The sequence below is a fragment of the Channa argus genome, chromosome 11 (genome assembly GCF_033026475.1).
Source record: "Channa argus isolate prfri chromosome 11, Channa argus male v1.0, whole genome shotgun sequence".
Lineage (NCBI taxonomy): Eukaryota > Metazoa > Chordata > Actinopteri > Anabantiformes > Channidae > Channa > Channa argus.
The window spans coordinates 4,225,803-4,233,799 of NC_090207.1; positions in this window are offsets into that span (position 1 = coordinate 4,225,803).

The window sequence follows — 7,997 nt, forward strand, 5'->3', positions numbered from 1 at the left end:
ACCTTTTTTTGTTTTGTTTCAACAAATTTTGTTTCATTAAAAAAAAAATGTCTGTTTTGGTCTCTTGGTGTTAAATGTTTACTCTTCACATTCTCGTTATCAGCTTTGTCAATCTGTGCTGTAAATTGAATTTGAACTAACCTAGGATTTAAAATATAAAAAAAAAAAAGATGCAGTACGAATAGAGTTTGGAAGCACCGGATGCTTGAGTAAATAATAGAGTGACAGTGATGTAAGGAGCGATGTTTTTCTCCAAAGACCCATTTAGACAAAGTCATGATAGAAGATAAAGTGGTGTAAATGCAACACAGGTGGTTCGGAGTCTTTCTCCGTGGCGTGTACTGCCGTCCTCGGCCCTGTTATCTCCTGGGGCTCGTAGTAACAGTCCATCTCTTTCATGGATGAGCAAATCAATCTGCTGCTGTCATTTGGAGGATTCCACAGCAGAGGGGATCGCTGGTGTGAAGCAACACCTTGAGCCGAGAGGGAGAAAAACACTGTGGCTCTGATGTGTTTCACCTCCCTCACAGCAGTTGTTCCGAGGTTTCAACACACACACACACACACACACACACACACACACGCTGTTCCCCCTTTCATGACCACATCATGACCTCATTCCAGTCACCTGCTGCTGAGACCGTGGCTAACCTGCCCTCCTAACCGGAAAATCAGCCGCCTTTTTTACAAACGCTCCCTGAAACGGCACAGGTCAACTACAGATGCATACCTTAACTTTGTGATATGTTTGTGCACAGAGGAGACAGTGGGTGTGGAAACGGTTTTGTCTTTAAAAAAAAAAAAGAAAGAAAGAAAGAAAGAAAAAGAAATGATACATTGTTGCATGCAAGAGTTAAGACTCTTGAAAAGCAGCTTGCAAAGTTACATCCCGTGCAAGAAAACAAAGAGTGATGCCGAACGAGGCCCTCGGGATTCCCCGGCCACTCTTAAACATTTCGAACATTTACGCTGCTTCGAATTCCTTTTCTTCCATCTTTCCCTCCATGTTTGGCCGGTGGCATGAATTTTGTTTGCCAGAGCAGTTCGACTCTCTATCGTCCACATGGGGATTTTGTGGTGGCAGTTTTATGTTTCTAGATGCATTTTATTAGGCTACAGAAACAAAGAGGATGCATGAAATAGTAGGTCACTTCGGTGCTGGCATGACTTGTGCTCACACCAGCCTTTTTTAAAGGATCGCAGTGTAATTGTTATGTTTCCATCTGCTGTTTATATGTGAATGGGGAGTTATGGCTTCAGTGTGATGATGAAAACTTTACGTTCCCGATGCTTCCAAATGCTGCAGCAGAACAACATCCGCTGGAACCGTCTGTCAAATTGATCTCTTTGTGTAGTTGGAATAGGGAATAAGTTAACTGCGTAAGTTCTCACCAGCTCCTTTAGCTGCTAATAGCAATAGTGGGCAGTTCAGGGCGTAGTAGCAATTCCCATGAAATCTCCCGATATTTCTTTCATTTGTTCTCCGTCCACAATTAGTCACGGTCAGGCTGATCAAAGGCAGCGGTCGGGCGGTTGCATGTGAACCGGCGTCCGCTTGCAATGACATCCACAAACCAGAATGAAATATGAAATATCAAGTTTCCTTGGATGTATGGACTTGTAAAAAAGAATCCGAGGAATAGGAGGCTTTTCACACTGGGTAATGTGAAACATTTGGTGAGGATTGTAGGCCCTCGGCAGAGCGAAGACAAGGGCCAAAATCTGTCTGGCAGTAAAACCAGAAGCAGGCAGAGGTTAAAACAAACCGCAGTCGTGTTCATTTAGACATCATTACGCTCCTTGCTGCACAACATCATTTGCCACGAGTCAAAGTTTAAGATGTTGAAATTAAGTGAGTTTAAGTTATTTTTTTTTGTCCTCTCAAAGATGAGAGGAGCAGAATAAAAATCATTTATTTAACCTGGCACACTTTTGCAATGCAAAAAAAAAGGGTCGATCTTTTATGCTCATTTATGGATTATTAACTTTTTCAGCACCCAGGAGCATGTTGAGGGAATATTTTATAATCGTGAGACGCTTCCTCTGCGTCGCTTGCACATTTAAGAAAACAAAACGCGGCATTTTACTTTGAAAGTCCCCTAAAAATCGAATATCGTTGTCTGTCGGGATGTGCTGTAATTCCAGAGTCCACAGCTGCTGTGAGGGCAATGTCCACACAGGCTAAAACTGCCTGCACATTGTCACGGTCCGGAGATGTGCAGTGAATATGATCTCAAGCGGTGGTGGAAGGAGGACTCCTGCATTTATTCACGTGCTTCTTAGTGTGCGACGCCTCAGAAAATACTTTTCTCTGGCATCACTCTGTAGCACCACCTATTTAAAGAATGTTTAAAATTTGTTTAAGTATTCGAATTCATTTGATATTTTAGAGCATAACAGAACTGCTAGTCGGATGGTTGAACAGTTTGAAAAAACCATAACCAAACGCACCGTCGGAATGATTTTGAATTCCAGCACCGTGCTGATAAATGCCACTGGACGCATCACCATGAGGGGAATGTTTGGCTGACTGCTGTTATCCATGATGGATCTGCACGCCCACAGACCAAAGCATGCCGTGGACAAATTGTGTATCTGAACCAAATGGGCCACTTCATCATTCCACAGCAATTGGTAGTAAATGTGGTGTCGGGTTTCCACGCGATGACCCACCTCATTTTGCCATAAATACTGCACAAAAGTCGGCAGGCTGCGTGTGTGTGTGTAGAAGAAGAGGAAGAAGAAGAAGAAGAAGAAGAAGGATAACTGTCCCAAAACAAAGAAGCAGACTTTGTTCCAATTACTGTTGAATGAGACAGGTGTTGCGTGGTTATTGATCTTTAGGGACTGAACGGGTCATTGGAAAGCTGTGTAAGCAAATAAATAGCCATCAGTTAAGAGGGGTCGCTGGGGGGGAGGGGTCTGTGTAACAGAAGCTGCAGGAACAGAAGCTTTATCTGTTTAGCAGGCGTCCTCCTGCTCCTGAAGTGTCAGGATGAGAAGCTTTAATTACTTCTTCTGTTTTCTTTTTTTTTCATGTGAACTGGGGGGGAAGTCAAAAAAATAAACCAAAACACTTTTTCGTTGTTTGCGCACACGTCACTGTTTCACTTTGAAAAGCTGAAATCCCTTTTTCCTGCACCGCACTTCTCAGCGATCACCTGTCACTCACACAATTTGTTCTGCACGGATCCTTTACCCCGTTCTGCAGATGGTGCTTGTTTTTCTCTCTGCCTGATGTGCTGCATCTTCCAGAGGCCACTAGTTGGTGCTTCCAACTCAAATTTGAAACACTTCCCTTTCTCTTTTGCAAGAAAACGGATAAAAGTTTGCAGTTAGTGTCTCAGATTGACTCTGAAAGTTCAGCTGAGGCAACTTTACATCGTAGTTCTTACAACAGCCACTTGATGGTTTTTCCTTAATTAGAAAAAATGATGTTCGTTGAACAAATGTTCCTTCGGCAGAAATTAAATTCATTTAAGTTGTATTTAATTTATCAAGGTTATTTCCCTTTTTTAACTGTAACCTTTCTTATATAAACTCTACCAGGTGATGGGTTAAGTTTACACCCCCCTACATGTAGTTTCAGAGTAAGGGGACGCAAACTTAAATTTCAAATAAACTGAAAAACAACGCACATTCAACTAGTCCAAAAGAAAAGGTTGCTCGCTCTCTGATTGGTCAGTAAGGTGAGCCTCGCTCCGATACTTTCAGAGTTGTGTACGTCATCTCTACACGGCTGCCAGTGCTGTTCATCACAATATGAAACTTTGTAAGTGAGGCATTCAGGGAAAAAACGAATGAAAATAAAAAATGACTAATGCAGTTTTAATGAAGAGTGAAAGACAACTGCTTTCCTCATCACCGTATCCACAGCCAGGCTTCTTTGTACATTCAGGATTCCTAATTGTTTACATATTGCCATTTATTAGAAGTCAAAAGTTTTATTTATATAGTTTTTTTGGGGGGCAGTATGATTGTACACCACACATCTTTAGGGAAGGGAGTTCACAGGGTTTCATACATTCACGCTTACTTTTAAGTGAATTCAGTGGTGGAACCGACCCCAGAACAATCTGCTTCTACACGCCCACGTCCACATACTGCTAACATGTTCAGAGAAGGAGTTTGCACTGCTGCTCCTCACAGAGGCTGACGAAGCTCATTAAAATGGTCAAACTGAGTGTTAGAATCTACACCTGGACTGAAAAACCGCTCAGAAATTCTTTACATGCTAAAACGATACGTGCTAATCTCACGCTTTGCGCCCAATGTAAAAGCCTTTGCCAATGTGCAACACTAGTTTCTGCAAAGTGACATCATTTATCACAAGGGCTCTTCATGCTGAGTAAATCTGTTACTATGGTTTCACCACTTAGGAAGTCATTACACGCTATTGGCTCATAAAAGTGCAAAATGGCAGTTTTGCAGAATGAAGGCTCACGTTCCAACTTCACTTCCCCTTTTCTGAGGCTCTTTACCGATCTGAATATTTTACTGGAGGTTCAGTCATGAAGAGAGCAGCGTTTTTAGATCAAAGAGACCTTGAGGTTTTTATGATTTCATCTTAAGAGCAGACCCCGCGAGCAAACTCCAACGGTTCCCTGCTGAGAATTGACTCCATCCCAAAAATCATTACTCAGTCTGCAGGAAAACACTCAGTCAGGTGCAGAGTGGGGGAAATAAGTAGAATTGGAAGAAAAAAAAAAGTGATGCAATCATGAATTTGGTTGGGACTTGTTGTGGTGGGAATCGCTCAGACCCTAAACGCTAATAGTTGTCAATTCCGATGTAGCAGGTAATCACACTAATCCATCCCTTGCATGTCTGCTCTTGTGTTTCTAATGTAGGAAAGACAAAAAAAAAAAAAAGACCCAATCTCCCAAACTCAGCTCCGTGCGCTCCACCGTGGCAACAGTCACGGCTGACTGATGCTCTGTAACTTTACACTGAACGTTTATTACAAGGATCTTGCTGATTCCTGTCCAGACAATGAAACTTTGCTTTCTTCAGAGATGCAGTTCACTTGTTGCAGTTTTAACGACTCCATTAACTGGTCTCTTCCTGCCCCATTGCTGCCTGGGAAAACGCGTAAGAAGGATCCAAACTGCGTGTTTCATCTGTTTCGAGCATCGAATGAAATACCTGCGTCACCGTGGGCTGTGTTGATGCTTATTGTGGATGTTCAGGGTTGTGATTTGACTTGCACTTTATTCTTTTCTGATTGACGTTGCAATATGCAAACAGACATTCTGTATCATCATCATCATAAACACTGCTTCTCTTTTTTATGCACATTCACTTTGCAGAAAAAAATTAGAGTGGAAAAACGATTAAAGGAAACTCAAATCATAGCAATTTGTTTTTGTTTTTTTTACACTTTGCTTTTTGGAAACTGTTGCTGTTAACTGTTTTGACAATACATTAAGCAGGTGTGTGTGTATGTGTGTGTTTTTTCAGATCTGTGACATTATTACAGAAACATAAACACCATATTTACATCCTGTTTTTTGTGTTGTCCTATTTTTTATTTTTATTTTTTAAATAAAGAGAAGCAGCTCTAAAGTCTGGACTGAAGTGGAGACAAATTGGCTGCAAATAACGTTTGTGTTTGTTTTGTGCTTTGGTTGATGTGTTGTTTTTTTTTACATGGCGTATTTATATGTGTCACATGAGTTTTTGGTTCTTTTCTAACTTTTTTTAGTCGCTTTGTTCCCTGATCATTTGTCACGTGTTTGTTTTGTATCTATCTGTGGCTGCCATGCGTCACTTGTTAGAAAAGATTTTTTTATATGTGTATTTTTTAGCTCTGTTGATCCTATTATTATTTTTGGTCCTTACACGTCCCTGTTTGTGGTCATTGTGTGTCTAATTTGGTCTATTACACGTGTCAAAGGTAAAATACCTGCTGCATGCAGCCAAACAGATTCTGCAGTTCTTCTGAGCTGCCACCACAGGACACTTATCGACCCTGTACACACACACACAAACACACACTCTCCTCAGTAACTAACCATTCCGTCACATCGTTTAACGCCTCCGCTGCACCTTGGGTCACCAGACATCGCCTTGTCACGATGGGTTGGTTGGGTCACTCCAATCCACAAGTGCTCTGAAACCACTTAGGTGCTTTACCTCCTTCTTCCTCTTTGATTCAGCATCTCAAACCCAAGTGGAAATCAACCGGAATGACTTCGGCAGGTGATCACGATCATTCTGTACAAAACAATCGTAAATGTCACATTAAAAACAGGCTTGTTTTTCAGAATTCGAATGCTGGATGTCCTTAAATCATCTCCAAAGAAATTACAACTCATTCATCACTTATTGTGTTTTTTGTTTCGGTTTGAACACTATGTTCAGGCTGGTACAACAATTTACTTGTGGGCGAACAAATCTGTATCTTCTTCATCTTTCTTTGGGTTTAATGTGTTGTGGCAGGTTTTCACTTGTTTTTCACCGTAATATAACTATGTAGATTTTTTTTGTTGTTTTCATACTGTAATGTTTTGGCACATTTTGCTGCTGTACGTTGGAGATTTCCCCACCGTGTGACAAATAAAGGTTTATCTTAGCTCTTATCTCGTGACATTCTGTGTAGCAAAACCATTTTTTGCTGTGCCAACTTTGTACTGTGGTTATTATTTGAATATTCTGAGAGTGCAGTTTTCTAGTGTTTTCATGTAGTGGAGTAGCAGAAAACAAAAATATTCAAATAGAAATATTCCGAATATTCAATAATACAAGATTCAGTAATAAAATGCCTTTTTATAAACTGAGTGAGGGACTGAGAGAGTCTTGTTTGGAAAATGATGAAATCGTTCCTCATATGTGTCTTTTGAACTTGTTTGTAACCTTGATGAGTCAGGCTGCTTTTCACACAGACAGAAAGTGGAAAGTGTGAAACTAATATGCTTTAAATGTTTTCAGGTTCACTTTTTTTAATCCCCTGGAGTCTGTCCACTCATCTGAAAACACACTGAACAAGTTTTATTTATGGTAACATAATTCTGTTTATATATCATGAGGACACAAGCTGGGAAAAACTGTAGAAAGTGCTGATGTGGAGCTTTCACACGAGGCTCATTCCTGCCAGCACTTTTGCTGCATTTGTGATTTTAGAACAGCTTTATTATAGGAATATAATTACTAATATATAATTATACTTTTAAGGCACTTGTTTTATGTAATTTAGGTTCTTGTAAGTTTAGTTATGTTATGCAAGTTATGGAGTTTTTTTAATTGATAAAATGCTCCAACTTAAATATTTCTGCACATATGAAAACAAAAAAGATTAGGTTTTATTTTAATCGTCTACGTGTCCAAAATTAGGATAATAATATGAGCGTGTATATAAAGAAATGTGGGTTTTCAGTTGTCCCGGTGAGGTTCCCACTTGTTAATTTACCTGTAATACTCATATTTGTGTTTTGTCTCCTGAGGGATTTTTTTATTTAAATATTGTGTTTATATGCACACACGGTTATATATCACCCTGCAGGTAAAGGTGCTTTGGAAATAAACTTCACAGCCGAACAGCCTGCTCTCATGCAACCAGCAGCATAGTGGCCTCGTCTAATATGACACATGCTGTTTGAAATACCAACACAGCTTTTTCAATTTTTCCACTGTAGCAAGAATGCTTGTCTCATGGAAACAAGTCTGAAAGTAGCCAAATTCATGGAAAGTCCCCACATGCCGCCTCCACTCCGCCATACGCACCATCACTTTCTGTTTTGCACCAAACACTAGGGTGTCAGCTGCAAAAAAAAAAAAAAAACGTGCATAGAGACGAGCCGCATCAGTCTCGCGAGACGAGAGAGGCTCCATGGACTCAATCAAAAGTATTAAAAAACTTGTGTGTGTGTGTGTGTGTGTGTGTGTGTATATGTGTGTGTGATCTTAACACCTTCACCTCCTGCAGTGCTGTTAGTCTGTAGTTCCCATTCATGGTTCAGACTAATCTCTCAAATGAATGGATCACACTCAGCATCTGT